This window comes from Rousettus aegyptiacus, unplaced genomic scaffold, assembly GCF_014176215.1.
Source record: "Rousettus aegyptiacus isolate mRouAeg1 unplaced genomic scaffold, mRouAeg1.p scaffold_m13_p_12, whole genome shotgun sequence".
NCBI classification, from domain to species: Eukaryota; Metazoa; Chordata; class Mammalia; order Chiroptera; family Pteropodidae; genus Rousettus; species Rousettus aegyptiacus.
This window is the reverse complement of record NW_023416287.1, coordinates 92835086-92854807: the sequence shown is the minus strand read 5'-3', so window position 1 is coordinate 92854807 and position 19722 is coordinate 92835086. Positions and strand designations below refer to the sequence as shown.

Here is a 19722-nt window from a genome sequence, read left to right as displayed (position 1 = left end):
CGGGGGACTCGCCCTGCCGGCCAGCAAGTCCGCTCGGCTGTCACCTCCTCATCCTTCCTGGCCTAGCCAGGTAGACGGCCCCTCCCTGGCCCCCCTCCCGCTCAATCTGCCTTCCCTCTGCTGGCCGGTCGCTCGCCCCGTTCGCGTTCGCGCTGTGGCCGTCAGCCCCCAGGATGGAGCTGGCCGCCCGCAGGGGCTGCTGCCTCCGAGGAGGAAGCGGCCGGCGGGCTCCGCCTCCCCGTGATGCGTTCTGCTCCTTTCACCTCTGCACGGCGTCACTTAGTCCCTTCCCTCGGGACGCAGGTATGTGTCCCCACCTGGGGGCTGGCTCTGTGAGGGAGGGGCGCCCGCCCGAAGCACCCGCAGTGCTTGGTAAACGCTGCCTAAGGCCTCGGCCAGCCCTGACCCCTTTGCTGGCTTGTGGGGGGGGGGGGCGAGGTGGATGCTAAACATTATGGATGACAGTTCTAGAAGGTTCCCTCTGTCACGCCACCCAGAATGTCACACCGAGGGCATCACTGCAGGGGCCAGGAATCAAAAATAGTATTCATGGTATATGTGATGACTCATATATTGCTCTAAAAACTTTCATTTTGGGATACTTCATATGAAATTTTCATGTCGCTTTTGTGTGGATTTACCGAGGTCAAAATGTTCCTATTCTCCTGGAAGGCGGGTGCCTTCCTGCGCCCCTGCCCCGCCTCCACGCGGTGTCCTGTCCTGGATGATCCTTCTCTGTTGGCACTTTTTGAGAGACGTCCCCTGCCAACAGCACTTGTCGGGGCGCCAGCCCGGTTCCCTTTGAGGGAGCCTCGCGGGCCGCCGTCCGTCTCCATCGCGACCCACTTCCCGCGCGGCCCACAGACGTCCGGCGAGACGCCGCGTCAGGCCCGCCGCCACGTGATGGAGACGCCAGGCGTCCACCAGTGAACTGCGGCGCCGCCGATCACCGGCATGTTCCGTGGCAGAGCAGGCCTGACAGCGCACTGCGCGGGTGACCCTGTGTGTACCGCGGGAAGGAAGCCGGACGCCCACGGCCCTGCGTGTGGCTCCGCTCAACAGACTGTCCAGAACGGGCAAATCCTTAGGGGCGGGACGCAGGTCTGTGGCAGCGGGATTTCTAATGGGTCCAAAGGGGTTTCTTTTGGGGGCGATGAAAATGCTTAGAAAGTCGACAGAGGTGATGGTTGCAGGGCATGGGGAGGGCACTAAAGGCCGCCACGTTGTCCACATAAACGTGGTTAATTTGATGTTGTGTTTTTACTTCAGTTAAAAATATCTTAGGTTTAGGGCTCAGAAAGATTTAGGGGTTTGAGGATAAGTAAGGGTTTAGGGTTCAGAGGGGACCGACTAAGGCACTTAGGACTCTAAATATATTTCCTGTGTCATTAGGTCACCGCCGGCCCTCTGTACCCCCTGGCCACCGCAGAACCCGGCCACAGCACCCAGGTTTGGAAGAGCCGGCTGACAAACACGCTTTGGGGACATAACCTTCTCTTCTGCGACTGCTGTGCACTCTGTGTAACTAGGCCAGCCTCCGCTGCTGTTCTGAATTCTTCAGTGAAAAGATGTCATCGTGGGGGGCTTCGGGGAGCTGAAATTCGATTTAATCCATTTTTCTATTTGTTAGCTTTCCTGGTAATTGGTTTGATGGGAAAGAAGCTTGAAGTTATTGGTTAAATAGAGGTTTTTGGATTATCTGTGAATTTCAATTATCCATGCTTCACCTGGCCCCAATTAGCACTAATAATTGGGTTCACTGAATGGAAGTCATCTCCCATCATATCACTTTTACTATGGCCGTCTTTGCTGTCTCACTGATGGAGCCCCTGAGCACAAAGCCCTTTCTCTGACCAGCGACCACACCCCCGGGCCACAATTTGTCCCATTAACGCTGTCTAACAGGCGCAAAACGAACTGCGCAGCGAACAGTGTGAAGCGAATTGTCTTCCCAGCACCACGTGCGCAGCGGGAAGCGCGCCCGGACGTCCCGGGCGCACGCGCAGTCCTGGCCCCCGCGGCCCTGGCACCTGCGGCCCGCGGGCGTCGCCCGGCGCTTCCCAGGCACGGTCGGAAGCCTGACTCGGCGTCGCTGATCGCCGATCCGTTCGGCTTTTCACTTCCAATGGCGAATGCTGCCGTCTTAATTTCCCCGCGGGCAAGTGCTCAGGGCGTTTTCAGCGTCGGTTAACTCCAGCCGTCAGCGCCTTTCAGGCATATGCACGTCCACGAGGCGCAGTCCGCAGGACTTCTGAGGTTTCGGGGTCCCTCCTTGGACACCGAAATAAATGGACATTTTCATTTATTTACATGACGCACAGTGATTACCTCCGGTTCCAACAGCCCCTGCGACCTTCCCACCGCGCCGCGGCGGGCACCCGCACCGGGTGTCAATCCGCGGCCTCCCGGCCTCCCCGGGCGGGACCCGGCGCCCGCTGGGCCTCCGCGCGGCCTCCCATCGCCATGGAGACGCAGCCGCCCGGGCGCGGCCCCAGCCAATGGGAGGCGGCCCTGCGGGAGATTACTAACTGAGCAGAGGAGCCTGGCGACAGCTGCCTGGGAGGGGACCGAAGTTCTCCCTGCTTCCCGCGGGCGGATTACAGGTGGCAGCGCCAGCGCTGGGGCAACGCGGACACCGTCGTCCCCTTAAAGACGCTGCCGACGCGTTACTCTCCAGGCCCGCAGCTGCGCCTCAGAGGACAGGGGCAGGCCGACGGGGGCAGGGAGACGTGGCGAGTGGGGCGCTCTCTGAAAACACGGTTGTCCTCAGCCCCACACCGCCTTGCAGGCGCCGAACCAGGCGGCAGCGGACCGGGTCCCAGGCTGTGCTGGGACAGCCGCTCCACGTTGTCCCGGAGGTGGGGGGGCAGATGCTAACCCCGGTCCTCCGACACTCTGAGACAGCCGAGGACTGATAAATAAATGAACGCGCGGTTCTTTTCATGGTTTCTAAAATAACGAAACTGCCAACGCGACCATCTGAGAAGCACATAAACGGGCTTCTGAGCTTTGCTTTTCTCAAGATCACTTGTGTCTTTTATTTGCGTTTTTATCGATGTCTCTGATTTTAGCTAAAGGACCATTGATCAGTCTCTTAAGGGACATAAAAAAATGGAAGACAAATATTTGATAAGGAAGTAAATGGACATTTTCATTTAAAGAAGTCGGTGGTGTTTTTAAGACTGGAGATCTATAAAGAGGTTCTGAACGCAATAATTATTCGGAACATCTAAACATAAGTCATTTGTTACTTTGCTAAATACAAAGTGATCATAATCCGACATAGGACCTACAACATTAGTTGAGAAATATATTTATTTTCCTTGTCTAATGTTTGTGACACGTCTCGGTCACTCTTCCGGAAAAACGTAACCGATTTCTGTGCGAATTGTCACTTTTATGTCACAAGTGTGCATATGGCTGCGCTCTTATCAACTGTCCAACCCTGTTTAAGTTTTGGAAACCCCCAAGCTATCTCACCAACAAAATACCGGCGGATGAGGTTCCGGGGCCACACGTCGGGCGTTTCGATGGCTTTGTAAAGTAATGTTAACTGGCCGCTTCATCTTGCCATTCGCGGGTATCTTTTGGTTCGTGTTCCGCAGAAGCACAGATCTGTGAGGGGGTTTTGACAGCGGTTCTTCCCATGCCTGAAAGTTGTTTTCACCGCCATGTTCACTTATGTTTAAAGGTCTAAAGTGATTTTAACATCCCTAAGTTGTCACCAGGTGCAGAAAGCACAGCAGAATGAATGAATGAATCGCCGCCCCCGCTATAGTCGATAGTTAATTTTCTCCTCCGAATTTAACATCCCCCGTCCTTCAAGCAAGTCTCTGGCCCGAGGGCGTGAAGGCCGTGCGGGTTCGCCCTGGTGCCAGCCCGCTTATCGTCTGAGGGGAAAGGCCTCTGAACGCGCTGTCTTCCCCCAAAACCATCTCGGGGTTCTCGATGGCGTAAAACGGACAGGTCCCTGGACAGAGCTGTCCCCGCACGTCTTGGCGGCACGCCGTGGTGTCCGTGCCGTGGTCATCGGAGGAGGCGGGGCGAGAAGAGGGACGCAGAAGGGGGGCCTGAAACGACTGATATTTAACACAGTTTCAGCTCCGTTTCCTAGCAACGAGGGAAGACCCATCTCCACGCCCTCCTTACGCAAGACATGTAAACAGACAATAAGGACACGGAATCAGAAAATGGATGCGCCGTGGACGTGGCCGGTTTCTGTCGCATCGGCCCTGGCGAAGAAACGACGCGCGTTCCTGACGGCGACGCCATGTGTACGCGCTCCCGCCAGCGCGCGCGAGGCTAATGGAAAGTAGTTCGTCTCAGCCGAGGCTCCCGCACGGGGCCCGACGGAGCGGCGCTCACAGGCGGAGTGTCCGGGGATGGCGCCCGGCTCGCCGCAGGAGCACAGGCACCTCCCTCCCGCGCAGGCGCAGGGACCGAGGGCCGGCGCGCTCACCTGCTGCTGTGCATGCAGGGCCACGTGGGGCGGGAGCAGCTCTGCGGTGGACAGGCGCCTCGGGTCAGCATGAAGGGCCGAGGCCCGCCACACTGGGAAAAAAGGTGCCTTTTATGAGCCCTGGGATCCACACCGCAGCGCACCCCCCCCCCCCGAGTCCCCGACTTTGTCCCCCTGGGTCAGGCGCAGAGCGCTCTGGCTGAATGCTGAGGGCAAACACCCTGGAGTCGCAGACACTCCCTGAGGTTCTACTGGTTAAAATCAGGGATGATGTTTGAAGGTTCACGTGTGTGTCCCAGTGTTTGTTAATAATCCATGTCACCCTTAGCGAAGGCCATTTTAATTTAAAAACACGCTTCTATAAGCCCTCTGCCTCCCGTGGCCTCCTAGCTAAAGGCCCTGAAAAGGGGATGAGTGAGGTTAATTCGTACTTGCGCGGTGCTGTTAACAATGTATTGCTAGGTCCTTAGAATCAGTGGTCTCCATTCAGATTCGCCTTGTCACTGAAATGACAAAAGAACCCCCCCCTCCCCCGGAGCCATTTAGCAGCAGTTGGTTATAACCAAGTGCCCAGTGGTGTCATTGTGCTTTCCCCATTACCCTGCACGCTGCGCTATTAAGGACGACCCCCAAACCGTGCTGGTCGCCAGCGCAGGGTGTCTTCATCACACAGTGTGTGACAGGTGTGCGCACACCGCGTGTGCCGTTCTGGAAGTCTCCGTGGGCGCTCCGTCCTGAGACCATGTGCCCTACGCTGAAGGGACCAAGCCCAAAGAAATCATTTCAAACAGTATAGCGGGGAAAAGAAAGACTTGAGAATCGCGAATATTACAATAAATAAACGGGTCACAGAAACCCCAAACTTGCCAAAATGGCAAAAACGAGGTTTGAAAATGGCAAATAATCTTTTTTCAAGAAAGAGGGGGACTCTATTTAGCAGGAGAGATGTCAGCCATGAAAGTCGTCACTGCCATGCAAATATGTTTGCAAAATAAATGTCCCCTCTTGTGGTAGACAACAAACACACAGCTCCTTTCAGCATTTAAAATGCCTTTTCCAGTTTCACAAATATATTATAGGTTTTAACCGTGTAATTTGGTGTATAGAAGTACCTCTCAGTAGGTTGCCATGAGTGAAAACTCTTGTATAAATGTTAAGATGGTCTGACCACAAAGAATGTCATTAAGTGCTTAAAGAAAGCAGGCAATTATGCTGAGGTACTGGGGGGCGGGGGAGAAGGGTCCTTTCCAGCTTACTCAGAACTAGCCAAAGATGAGCTCTCAGTTCTAGGACATGGGAGCCATTCTGGCCCTCTGCTCCCATCTCGGCCAGCCCTGCCCAACGGTGAGGGGAAATCTGACCACTGTGTTTGTTAGGCTGAAATCTGGGCCTTGAAGCTTTTAAAGTTAACCATTAACTTCTCTAAAGCCACTTTCCCAAGTAGTCTTCCTTGTCATTTCCTATTTTACCCTAAAAATCTAGCTAGAAGTGTCATTCTAATGTGGCTCCTGTCAGGTGAGGCGGAGGCAGCCTGCTTTTATTTCAAGAGAGAATCTGAGGTTAAAGATGGGTAAAAGGGAGGCCGAATACTTTTTTGATGAATGCTTAATTTGCACATTAAAAGCTGATCATTAATCCTATATTTTAACCCTACAAATGTCAGGAGCTATTATTTCCCTGGGAGTCTGACAGATCTAGAGATAAACTACTGTTTGTTGCAAAGCTCTCCAATGAAAATAAGAATAGTTTCTGTATCAAACCGAGAGGCCATTAAGTAGTACTTGAGGAACCAGTTTGTCATCAGATTAAGACTAAGGGTAAGAATCCTAGATTGACTTGTAACCAAAGTAGAATCACAACCAAGAGAAAGTTATTAAAATCCCATTATAAGTATAAATATAATATCCATACATATGTAGATAAACAGCGCTGTGGTGTGTATCTGTGTTTTCACATAATAGAAGTGAAATCAAGGTGAGGCTTCCAGTGGCCAAAGGACCATTGATTTGTTGTTGTTTTTTTTCAGTGTTTGAGAAAAACCAGAACAAAGATCAAGCTAGGTTACCTAAAATAGCTAGCCAAATGATGTTTTCAAGTGATTCTAGCATAAATCAATACAACCAGCAACAGTTTACCCAATTCTGAGAAATCAGCAGATCAAATAAATAAAAAAATAAAAAAATTTTAAAAAGCTGTCTTTTGGGCCCAATTGTAGTTTGTATCAAGACTGCCTACTGAGCATTACGTGCTCATTCATTAAGCTTTTAAAGCTGGGACCCGCTAATGCCACTTGAAAGGGGTGGGCGACTTGCGACCCAAATGCCTGACAATGCCCTCCTTAAGCTTATTAAGTTTCATACCAATAGCTATTTGAAGTGGTCTGCTCATAAATGTGCACACAGCTTTCAAAATAACAGGCCTCCGACACTGTAACGAAAATAGTAAAGGAAAAACAAAGCCGAACCAGTGACCAGAAATTAGGTGGTTGTTGATTTCGTGTTGAAACAGTACATTTGTGTCTATTTTTGAACTCTTACGATGACTTAAAATGTAGCAGGTCTCGAGGAAAGGTTGTCAACAAACCGATTATGCGCTCAATGCAAATTGTCCATCTGAAAACATGATAGCGAAACACAGCAAAACCCCCGCCCCCAACATTTGATTTTTTATGTTCTTTCAAATGTCATCAGGACTTCGTGATCTTTCCAGGAGAAACTTTAAAGAAAGCGTGTTCCGTTTGTTCAGGCTTCGGTTACCTCCTGCGTGAGCGGAGGGGGCTCCGCGCTCTCTGCCACGCGGGGCTGCGGGGTGGCCGCGGGGTGCGGGCGGCTGCGGCGCGTTCGTTGCTGGCAGAAAATGGAACCTGGGCGCCCGGCGCGCGGGGCCGGGGCGGGGCCGGGCGAGCGCGCGGCCGGGCGCGGCGCCCCGGCGCAGGGCTCCTTCGGGCCCCTGTCCACTTCCTGCGTGCGCGCCTGGGCGTCCTCCGGGGCGGCGGGGGGCGGCAGTGTCCCTGCGCGCCCGCGAGCCGCATCTCCGCGGCCACCGAGCGCGCGCGCGCCGAGGGGCCGGGCCCGGCGGCGGCGCGGGGCTCTGGTGCGCGCCCTGCTGCAGGAGCCGGCGCAGAGGGCCGCTCTCAGCCCCGAGCCCGACCGAGGGCACGGCGATGGGGCGCGCGCCCCGCTGTCCCCCTGTCCCCGCGCGCGCCCCCGGACAGCGCGCGGGGCAGTGGGTGTCGCTCGCGCAGTCCCCGGTCTCTCTCACCGTCGAAGACAAGATTTTAGTGTTTTGGAAGAAACACGGATAAAGCACGGAGCTGACTCATCACAGTCGGCCGTCGCTGGGCCGCGCGGGGTACTAGCGGGGGGCTGTTCACGCAGCGCTGTCGGAGCTTTCTGAAATCTTGAACATGTTTTTTTCCCACAGAAAATGCGCTGGGCACATCTGCTTATCTGAAACTCAGTAGTTGCTGGGAGGATTTGGACGACTCACTTCCTGTCTTTGTACTTACTCAACAGGATATTTGAATAACAAAGACAGTGAGGGGGCGAGGCGAAAACGGGCGCGCCTGGGGGGCTCCTGGCACCCCACGCGCAGTCCCCCTCCCCGGTGTCCTCCCTCCTGTGTTCCGAATTGCAGAAATAATCGGTGGCAGCGACAAGGGCGTCTTCAGAGCAGCGACTATAACTGCACACAGGGAGCCCTGTTTATCCCCGGCCTGCTCATGGTGCTGGGCTGTTCACCTCCAGGAGGAAAAGCCGCTCGTGGCCCCATGGCCGGCCGCGCGCCGAGGTCGCCTAGGAACGCTGGTCAGTGTCCCCGTCCTGGGAAGCAAACATGGAGGCACATCTGGGCCCTGTTCCATGTCCCCCACCCCCTCCTCCCGCCCTGACGCTTGTCCTGTTTAACCACTTTGAGACCTTCAACTACCTTTTCATTCACTTCTTAAAACACCTGGACCGTGCTTCAGCCTCTCGGGGACAGATGCACACAGCAAAAACACGCGCAGAAGACGTCTTCCGCCGAGCTAAAGTGCTCTCTGCTCCGCGCGCACCGTAATAGTGCGGTTTAGAAATCCGTCTTTGCTGCTGTAGTATTACCGTCATGGGAACATCGCTGCGTGTGTATTGCCACGGCTTTTGCCTCGTCATCGGTGCGAGTGAGCGCTGTGTATGACGCTGCGGGAGTACATGTTTCTCCTGGCTGTTCCTTTTTATCAAGAGAGGAGGCCCGCCCCGTCCTGCGGCGTCTGTGTAAATCACGGTAGGCTGAGCGAGCACGTTGCGGGAATCGAGAATCGAAGCTGCGCGCCAACGACCGCCTTCCGTTTGAAAGCCAAGAACACGTTTAAATGAAGACGACTCTGCGTAGAGGAGTCCCAACTTTACAGACGCCGAGGGGGTCAAATATCTCCACGCCTTGCTAGAATGTTGCAAATGTCTCGCATCTGTATTTATAGATTTGACAGACTTGTATTCCAATCAAGTTATCACATTTTAACCTATGCGATACAACACACGAAAATTTTTTTGAAGCATAAAATTAAATATGCTCGTGTCATGGAAGACGTGAGAAACGAGGGTAAAAATGCACAAGACAGCCACGATTCACACTTTATTATGTATTTTTAAAAATAAATGAATACGGTATGTTTCATTTTCAAAATTATGTTTCTGTTTACGTAGGGCATTTTGAATCTGAATCACATAATTCCGATGGAGGATTTATTTAGCTCCGGCCTCTCATTTTTCAGATGAGCTATCAAAAGCGCAGGGAAGTTAAGTCACCCGCCAGGGGTCACACAGCTAGTCATGCCAAAGTCAGGGCCAGAAGCCACTCCTTCCACTCTCTCCTCCAGACGCCATGCTGTCACTCTTCACAGCTGTGACATCGGCCCTTCTTTAAATGACCAGAAGGCCTGGGGAGTTGGGTAGACTTGAGAAAAAGTGACTCTTGAGCTAATGTGACACCTAGGAAGGGGCATCGTCCTGCAGGCTGAGGGGCACTCCACTGCGGGCACGGACACCGTGGTCCACCCGCTCCCCCGCGGGGGGCCAGCGGGAAGGTCTCCCCCTTCCAGTTATCATGAACAACGCTGCCGTCAGCACCCAGGTGTGTCTTTGTGTGGACATGTGTTATCATTTCTCTCGGGTGTTTATCTAGGAGTGAGATTTCTGTGTCACATGGTGGCTCTATGTTTAGCCTCTTGAGAAACCGCCTGCTTCCCAGAGTGGCTGTGCCATCTTACGCTTCTACCGGTGCCGCGTAAGGAGGTCACCGCATCCTTGCCGACACCTGCCGTGACCACCCGCCTTTCGATTCTAGCCGTCCCCGTGGGGATGACATGGTATCCTACTGTGGTTTCGGTTTGCATTTCCCTAATGTCTAATGATGTTGAGCTTCTATTCACGGGCTCATTGTCCGTTTGCACATCTTCTTCGGTGAGATGTCTAGTCAGGTTCTTTGCCCATTTTTAAAATCAGTTCTTTGTTTTTAAATTGTCGAGTCGTAAGAGTTCTTTATACATACCAGATGTGGGGCTCTTATCAGATATGATACACGATTTGGAAATACTTCCTCCCATTCTTTGAGTTCTCTTCAGTTTGCAGTGGTGTCCCTGGAGGCACAAAAGTTTTTCATTTAGATCAGGTCAGATTTATCTGTTTCCTTTCTGCTTTCGCTGTTGCACCTAAGAAAGCTTTGCCTCGCCCAAGTTCATGACGATTTACGACTTGTTTCTTCCTCAGAGCCTGATGGTTTGGGCACGTGCATTTAGGTCTACGATCTATTCTGAGTTGACCTGGGGTCCATTGCGAGGGTGGGATGCGCCCTCGCTCCTGAACGCACACGCCCGGCTGGTCCGCCGTCCTTCATTCAGGGGGAGAGCCCGTCACATTCCAGGAAACGCTCCGGGAAGAGAATGTGGATCCGAAGCAGGACTCATGCTACAGCTCTCATACACTCCTTATATCCTTGTAATAAATCCAGGGTATCGAAAAAAGAAGTAAACAACCTTACACTAATTAATTGGTGTCTTACTTGGAATCCTAGCTTTTCTAGAACCCAGGAGTGCGCTATTCACGACCTCCCACGGACAGACCCACGGCATCCTTGCAGTTGAAATGGGTGATCGTGGGTTCGTTCCAACCTGATGTTTTCGGTATCTTTCTCTTCCACAGCGCATCCTTCCAGAAAAACGTCCCGTTCTTTCCCCGTCTTTGCTCACAGCCTCATAAACTGATAATGGCCAATCGAGACACTCGCCGACACCTGGGGAGTATTTTCATGTCCGGGAACTACTCTGGGGGACTGGAACACCTGGAAAGGTTAGACGAACACTTGTGTTTGAACTTCGAGCATCACGGTAGATGCTCGGGTGAGAGAATGTGCCTGATTCCTCTCGACAGCAGGTAAGTGTGGGAGCCTGCCCCGGCCACCAACGCAACTCGCAATTTCTGCACAGATAAAAAGGTAGTTTCTTTGACAGTCATATTTTTTTAAATGGTCAGGCTAATTTGGACCTGGAAAGTTTATACTTCAAGCTTTTCTCTTAAGATCTTTAAATTTGCAGTTATATGAGACAACTTAAAATCTGTCTTCGATTGCGTATTCCTTTGTCTTTTTGTCCAGCAGATGTTGGCTGTCTGTACAGCATCGTTCATCCGTAGTGGCTTACACTGCAGTTCAGGATAATGCCTGTGTGATTTCTGCACTTTGGAAGTTATCAGTAGTTCTTTGTGTTTTTTTTTTCCCCCACAATGACTGTTTCCTACCTGTTTGCAGAGGCCGTCCTCGCTCTTCATTAACTAGAGTTCTTTTTTTTTTTTTACTAGCTCAGCCTATGATTATTGACTGCATTATTCATAATTATTATTGTTTACTTAACCTGAGGTTTCTGGTAGTTGTGCAAGTTCCCTGTATCACTGAGGATCTGTCCATCATCTTGGCATTTGTCGGCGCTTACTCGATACGTTTTGAAGCTACGGCGTTAAGGAGGTCGAAGCCCACGACGCTGCCCTGTCCAGCATTGGTTGGACGTGTCCCTTTTACTTCTTTTCATCACGAACGCCTGTTGTCTTCCCTGTTGTTTCTATTACCACATTTAATTTATTTCATTAACATGCGCCCGATGGACATGGAACCTCCTTGTTCTGGTTGAAGGTTGTCTTTTCTGACCGGCGTGCAGCGAGGTTTCAAACCCGGTCTTAGGGCCTCGCTCTCATTTGCTTTTCTTCCGAATATGGTTTAACGCCTCTTACATTGTGCATTTTCTATTTACTGCTTTCTCCATGTTTTTGTTAGTTTTTTACAAATTTTATTCTGATTTCTTTCCTAGTTGTTACTCAAACATTTTGAACACATATATTGAACCTTTCTTTCTGTCAATAGCCAGTATTGATAAACTTCTCTATCTTCCACCCAATGCAAACAAAAATCTTACCATGTTTTCTGTCTCCATCGGTCTTGAGATTCGGGGTGATTATTATTCTAGATAGTTTTTTTTTTTTTTTTACAACCGACACATTAAAATGTAAGACCACGTTTTCCTGCTCTCTTTCCTCGTCTGTTTCTCCTAACTCTTCTCTTTTTAAATGTACTTTCGGTTCCGATTTCCTATAGTTTGGGGTTTAGAAGACGAACTCCAGGCTCCGAGACCAGGCGAACTTGGTGAGTTCCGCCAGCACATTCGAGGAGGCCGCACGAGGCGGGCGGCGGCACAAAGCAAGCTCTAGCGTCGGGAACGCGCATCCGGACGGGGACGGGGCCCACGGCGACCGGAGGGCTGGGACGGCCCCGGGCCGGGCCAAGGTTGGAGCCTCCGCCTTCCAGGGCACTCAGAGCGGGCGTCTCAACCGAAGGTCCAGTGGCGGCTCCTGCTCACAGCACGAGTTCCCCGGATGCTCCCGACCCCGCTCCCCGAGCGCGCCTGGGCGTGTAGGTCGGGGCTGAGGAGGTGGCGGCGCCAGCCGGGTGCGGACAGACGGCAGTGGCGGGAAGACCTCTGCGGGCCGCAAGGCCCCTCCGGCCGGGGCTGGCGCCTGGGCTGGGCTCGCCGTCACCCTTCCCCTCCGCCGCCCCAGCTGGTCCCCCACAGCTCCTCACAGCCTGTCACGGGCCCGCTGGACCTGCAGCAGTATCACCTGGCCATTTCTTTCTCCTGGGTGAGCTTCTCGCCGACTGCCACGAGCGCTGCCATCTCCCCCCCCCCACCCTGGGCCATTTGCCCCCTGCGGAGCCCCCCTCGCCCCGCCAGAGGCCCTGATCTGTGGGCTCCCGGCATCTCGCCTCCTAACGGATTCCTCTACCACAAACCCTGTAAACACTTCCCGGGTCATGTCCCTCTCCTGTTTAAAAGGCGTTGGTGGCAGCCGGGTGCCTTAAAATGGCATAATGGAGCCGACTCACAGGCAGGGAGGAGAACGCCTTCTTGCTCTCGGGGGATGAAGGGGTGTCAAGAACTGGGGGCCTGGCCGCACAGTTCTTAGAGGCATTGCGTGAATGCAGAGCGATTCTGCTTCTCATTGACTGAACCACCAGGAGACATAACGACTTTGCTCTGGGTTGAAAAGTTTTAAATGGAGTCAATAATTTTGAGTTGTTTCACACTGTGTTGTGAGCAGAAGTGAAATAAAACAAGCGAGAAAGCACGAGTATGCGTAATTATGGTCACTCCGCGGGACAAACGCCCTGCTCTCGGAAGGGACGCGGTGGTCGTCGGTTCTGGTCGCGCCGGTGTGGGGACACACGGGCACCAAGCGCCTCGGTCCCTGGAAGGTCTGACGCGTTGCAATGAACACACTCGTTTTACTGGTTTATTATTTTTTGTCTTACACTCACTACGATTCATCGTCTCTGCCTTCGTATCTGTGGCATTCTCTACACGCACACACGCACGTGCGCACACGCACACACGCACACGAGGAGCAGTCGGGTGGCTTTTGCGGCTCCATTCAGACGCAGACACGACTGATTAAGACACACTTTCGTCACAGGTCGGAAGGAATTGCTGGGCGCGGTGATCACAGAGCGAACTTTGTGGTTCACTTGGCTTCTCCACGTTTTCCCAGAGCATCTGGTGGCCGACTCCTTCCAGGCCCCTGTACAGATGTCCGGCGAGCGCTCCATCTCGTCAGTCCAGACCTGGGTGGGGTGGAATGGGGGGGGGTCGGCACCATTACCTTCCCTGTAGCTGTGACCGGCGAGGGGGCGGGGGCGTGTGATGGGCGAGGAGAAAGGCCTCGTTCCACCGAAACGCTGCTGGAGGTCCTCCGAGAGCACAGCTCGGCTTCGGAAATCCTTTCTGTGCTGTGGAAGGCGGAGAGAACGCGATCGGGGTACGTGTGAGCCCGTCGCTGCCTTTAGAAACAAGACAACATCCCCCGTGTTTGAGACCGCGAGAGCGGCCCAGCGGTTGTCCACGCCGCCCTTCTCCAGCGCGGCTTCTTCCCATTGGCCCTGTGTATTGTTCCAAAGAAATGGTTCCACCTTTTCAGCTATTAGTAAGATCATGTTTCAACAATATTTCCTAAAGAATACAAGACCTAGAATTCAAGGGTCTTATCGGTTTGTCTAAAAGTGACGTCTCTGCTCCACTCAGGTGATGTTCCAAAATAGACAATTGAATAAACTCAAGTGCAATTTAAAAAAAACTGTGTTGGGGGGGCGCTTAAGGGGGTGGGGGTTTAGGGGTGCTGGAGGGTGGGGGGATGGTAGGGGCTGGGGGTGGCCGGGAAGTGGAACGGCTGAACGCACTCCAAAAGGTTCTGAGGCTGCGCTTAAGACCCTGCGGGCCGCGGTTTCCGGGGTGAAGGGGTGCCCCACGGGCCGCACCCAGACGGCCCCTTCCCAGGGGCCCCTCACACCACTGCTGGGCGCCTGCGGCACAGGCCCCGACCAGAGACAGTGCGGACGCATCCGTAAGCCAGGGCGTGGATGCGAGGCTTGGCCGTACCCATGACGGTCTACAAATATAACAGTTTTTAAATCGATAAGTAAGAAAAGAACAGTTTTAGGGATGACCCTCACTCCAAGAGTGGCAGTTCAATTTGGGTTACATTTTTTTTTTTTAACTTTTTTTTATACCTACAGCACCTGGTCTTCCTAGGTGGTCTCCCGTCCAAGTACTAACCAGGCTCGACCTTGCTTAGCTTCCAAGGTCAGGCGGGATTCAGCTTGTTCAGGGTGGTGTGGCCGTAGGCCAGGTTACATTTCTAAACCCTTATACATATTTTAAAACAAGGTAATAAGCTGACATATAACTTTGTAATATTTATTACGTCAGCAACTGTATGGCAAGGGTAAACTTGCATATTAAGAAAAAACCTGCGTTTGTCTGAACAAATACACTTAACACAATTGTGACTTTGCATTTCCCCACTTTGCACATAGGGTAGTCAATGTAAATTCTTACTAAATTGTAGGTTGATAGTTTTGCCTCCAAAGTACAGTGAGGAACAGGGAATATTTTTGTTTGGTAAAAATATTGTTGGGAGTACAGTCCATTACATTCCGCAGTCTCTTCTTTTTGAGAAATTGTGGGAGAAATTTCACTGAGGTATCAGCACGAGGACGTAATGCTTTCCTGTGAAAGGGCGCAGGTCTCCTGTACAGGAGGCGTGGATCTCGGCGACATGCTGTTTCCCTCTTCGCCTTGGCTGCTAGGACGCTCGGAGGGAAGGCGGCGGCTCCCGCAGCACCAGGAGACGTGCAGCTGCACCCGCTTATCTGGGTGAGTGTGCCGTGACCCCGATTTCATTATTTTTCTACTCTCGTTCTTCCCGACTGGTCCCTCCCACGGCTTGTGCTATCCTTTTTCTATTTTATATATTTTCAAAAATCAGTTCAAATCTTTTGAAAACCAGTTCAAAAGGAAAGATTTTCAGAGAGAGTCTCTGCTCACCAGTTAGTAGGTCCCTGCGCAAACCTGTCACACACATTTTGGGGACAGAAGACTAACAAAGCTCCGTGGTCAGCAACAGAGGCCACCTGGTCGAGGCAAAAGGTGCGAGTCAGAGGCCGTGATGTAACTTAACACGTGCGAAGCCTCAATGCACAGAACGAGACTTGGACACAGGAGCTCGGGGCAGGTTCCTAAACCTGTTGCGCGTGAACACAGATTCGGTCTTACGCTTCTACGGAATTATCTCTAAGGCGAGAGAGGCCATGGCGGTCCGGCCACAGCGGTCCGGCCCGGGGGCCGCGCCCAGGGCTGCCGGCTTCGCGCCCGCCCCTGTGCCGCCCGGGGCTGGCGGACCGGAGCTCGTCCTTCAGCAACTGGACCGTGGCGTGGTGGGGGGCGTTCCGCTCCTGGCGGGGTTACCGTGAGGACGAAGACAGAACGCGCGAACTCTCACGAAGGTTTCCCACGCGGTAAGCACGTAGTTGGACGTGTAAAATCAGCACTTACTCTAGTGCCTGGCTTGGAGTTAATAGCAAATGGAATGAATGAATGAATGAATGAATGAATGCAGGTAGGAATAATCAGGATTTTACAGTTCTGCTAAACTTCTGTCATCGTGGGCCGTAGGTGACGATGCCGCCTCTGTGAAACATTAACGAAAAAAAATGCCTTAGCAGCCTAGTCGCGTCCCATCGCACTGCAGTGGAAACGACACACAGAACTGCGCCTTGCCGCGGCTCAGAGCGCAAACTCTCTCTTTCAGAAACTCCATTTTGTCCCAGTTTAGTCCTCAGGAAGATGAATTCTCTAAACCCGAGGTTTCCCTTGGGGGCAGAAGCTCGGGGCCACCTCGGGCCGGGCGGCACCCATTCCCCTGTTGCAGGAGCCTCGCGCCCCAACTTCCGGTTTCTTTCTATTGATTTCCGTTTTTAATTTTCTGATTTTTTAAATGTGCTTTTTTCCATTTTGGGGCATGGATGGTCTGGTTACGAGTCACAAATGAGTTCTGAAAACGCTGGCCCGGGAGTGTTCACCGCGTCGCTGCCTCCGCTGGCTCCCTGCCGGGCGGCTCCAGTGGGAAGGCGGGGGCTTTCTTCTGCGCGTCTTCCGAGCTTCTAAGGAGGCAAAGACCAGCAGAGACAGCCAGATAACGCGATCCTTTTAGGGAGAAGGAAAAGTCTCGAGGATTGTCGTTGAGGTGATGGCGACCTCCTTAATCAATTTGTTCGGCAAAGTTGTTGCCTCCATTATCTGTCGCTTCAAGGCCGAGCTGACCCAGCTGGAGCGAGCGGACGTGGTGCCGAGTGAACTAGGAGGCACCGAAGGACACGCCTGTGCGCTGCGGCTTGGACAAGGTCCCCGAGCACTCAGGCTCCCGCGAGGCGGAGGGGGAGGAGGAGGAGGAGGAGGAGGAGGAGGAGGAGGGCGGCCACCCGGGGGGACGTGAGGAAGGAGGTGGGAGACAGGTGTGGCGAGGGTTGCGCAACCCTGTGAGTGTACGTGACACTACTGAACTGCGCACTTAAAATGCTTAAAATAGTACGTTTTGTGTTACGCCTATTATCCTGCAATAAGAAAGTCACCAGTAAACACGTGCGTGGCCTCCCCCGTCAACCGAATGGCCTGACTCCTCATGACCACCACTCGCCGCATCCCGGCCACCTCTTTCCACTACTGTTCTGTTTCTGACGCCCTTGGCCCTCTGAATGCCAGATTCCCCTGTCCTTCGGGTGGCATTGCGTGATGTGTCAAGTGCAACCACACACCAAGGCCTCGGAGTGCCTCTTCCCTGCTCGGTTTCATCACCAGCACGTCCGGCCTCCTCACAGGGATGAGATTCTGCTGGTTCCCGAATTTCGTTTTTGGTTCTCTCAGAAAACTTAGCATATCATCAAATCTGTTATGCACGGCGAAACACAATGAGACTCGGGGCAGAAAAAGCCAATGGCTTTGCTGTTGCGAGAATGTGGGGTGTTAGGTTACAACCTGTGGGTTAAGAAATTCGCAAACCGTAGGATTATGAGGAATGGTATTTGGACAACGGCCCCCGCCCCCCACCATGGGAAATCTCTCGCGTGGGACTCCGCAGTGAATCTGTCTTTCCTTAAACGAGCTCCGCTCTCCGTTCTTCCTCTTGCTGCTTGACCATTGCGAGCACCTGTGGCAGTTGCTCTGTGTTACGCTGCGGCCCGCGGCGCTAAGAGTTTCCTACTCCAGTTGAAGTCCACAGATTTGAGGGCCCTCTACCTGCCCTGCAGGCCTGATGCAGCCGCCCAAACCTCAGGGGGTGAGAAAGGGTGCCTCCTCCGCGCCGCTCATGAACCAGGATTAGTGTTACAAAACATTCAATGGCCGGATATGCATCCAGCCCCTGAATCCGTTAACATCACAGGTTTTTCTCCATCCAAATATTAGCGCTCACTGCTAGTATGTTCGTGGCAACACTTTCGCCTCAGTTGCAAAGCTGCGCTAACTCTGCGATATCTTTGCTGTTGACCTAAACGTGTGCGTGGCCGTCTGGGAAAGAGAACGTGTTTTCCCTAAGGGTGGTAGTGAGGGTCGTCGAGGACATTTTCTCTGAACAGAAAACCAGCACAGAGTGTCCAAAACGCTGCTCTCCCGGGGAAGCGGTTCGGTTTTCTGCCGTGAGGATTCTCTCTGTGGGACACATGGGTACGTGTTCCATAGGATCTCAAAGAGCCACTTGGCTGGTTATTAAATGGTCTAAAAATTCAGGTGTGGTTACCTGTCGGAGGCACCTTCAGACTTGGACACTGTGGAGAGAAGAAGAGATCGTCATCAAAGTCTTTCCAACAGCCTGCAAGTCTCCACCATGACTGAGGAAGCCTGACGCTCAGCCAGCCTGACCTTAAATTACCTTGCACAGGAGAAAGCTGCTCAGTGAGCCTGTCATCCTTGCGTAAACATGGTAACCTCTGGGCGTAGATCACATTAGCGCCGTGTTTGTGTTTATAAAACATGAATGTTGCCTAGTTCATTACCAGGGTATTCGTCCTCTTCAAGAGATCAAAACCGAAGACACCAAGCTGAGACAGTGTCCTACACCGAGACCGAAGGCACCGTTAGTTACTTTCAGATTCAGAGGCTCTGAAACCATCTTGCGGAGACTCCTTAAAACATGGTCCCAGCGTCGTCTGCGGGCCGTGCGGGGAGGGGACCGCCACATGTTCCACGCCACCCTGCTACACTCATGCCCAGGTCCATTGTCTCCGTTCAGCATGTTCTCGGAGTTCTCGAGTTCCGTGGAAAGGAAAGATTTTAGGAAAGAACGGCACGTCAGGATTAGGGTGATATTTTTGAAACCACTGGTGATGAAGTAAATAGTCGATTTCCATTTACTTATGAAGCAGTTACCTACTCCCAACACCAGAAAGGCAGTCGGCAGCTGGGCTGCTCCTAACGGAGTCTTCCCCTATAAAGGCCTGACCATTTAGCTCGAGTTCATCCATAATCCACTCTGAAACCTGTAAGCTTAAGTTAGTTTGGAGAGCTAACGCTTACTCCTAGACTTAGGCACATAATGTCATTCTCCTTTCTCAGATATAATTTAGAAAATCGTAATAAATTCCTACAGAGATAGAGTCAGCATTAAATATTTACTAATAAGTAGTGCACTTAAGTTTTTGAGCATGCATATTTAATAAACGTGCTTCGCTTTGTCTTGGATTTCATAGTAGAGTTTCACTTCCAGTTTTCTGACAGAACAGGCCTTGGGGGGGAGGAGGGTTCTTTTTGTTTGTTTCTTACTTGCACCTTTTCCCTAATGCAGTGCCTCCAGAACCTTCTCAACAGCGCCCACCCGGCATGCCACCACCTACAATCCGCAACAAGTCATCCAACACCATGTCACCAAAATGCCGTGTTTGTTAGCTGGGAGGAGCAGAGTCCAAAATGCTGTGTGAAGGATTCATGAGACAAAAACGGGGAAACGCACGTGCTCGTGGACCAGAATTATTATTATTATACAATAATAAATAGCCATCTACATAGCCGACCATTAATCCATCAATAGCGCCGATTTTTCTCTGCCCAAACATTATAATTTACCTAAACATTTCAAAATAGAAGACCCTCTGGGGACTTGCAGGAATCCGTCATTTGTACAGAAACGGTGCCCTTAATCTTTAATGGCTACTTTACATGTCTGAAGATTTTAAACGGTCGAAATGTCGGCAACGTTAAGCGTGCTAAGGATTAGCCAACTCTCATCACGGATTTTGTTTTTACACCAGGTTTTCCCTGGAACAAGCTGCTAAGGGTGCGTCGTCGGCCAGCGAACCACGACTGGTGATTTGTACAAACGCCGTTCCACACCGTTCGCCTCCCGGCCCCCTCCCGGGCAGCA

At 52.4% G+C, this 19722-nt stretch overlaps 1 long non-coding RNA gene and 1 pseudogene across 1 annotated transcript; one reads left to right on the top strand and one right to left on the bottom strand.

The window, feature by feature from the left end:
* The first annotated feature begins 7516 nt into the window (after positions 1-7516).
* On the top strand, positions 7517-12642 carry LOC118610062. Its single transcript, XR_004953782.1, has 3 exons — positions 7517-9568; positions 10636-10866; positions 12077-12642. It is a non-coding gene; the product is annotated as an uncharacterized LOC118610062 (long non-coding RNA).
* Positions 12643-14536: 1894 nt separating this feature from the next.
* On the bottom strand, positions 14537-14655 carry LOC118610480 (annotated as a pseudogene).
* Between the last annotated feature and the right edge of the window lie 5067 nt (positions 14656-19722).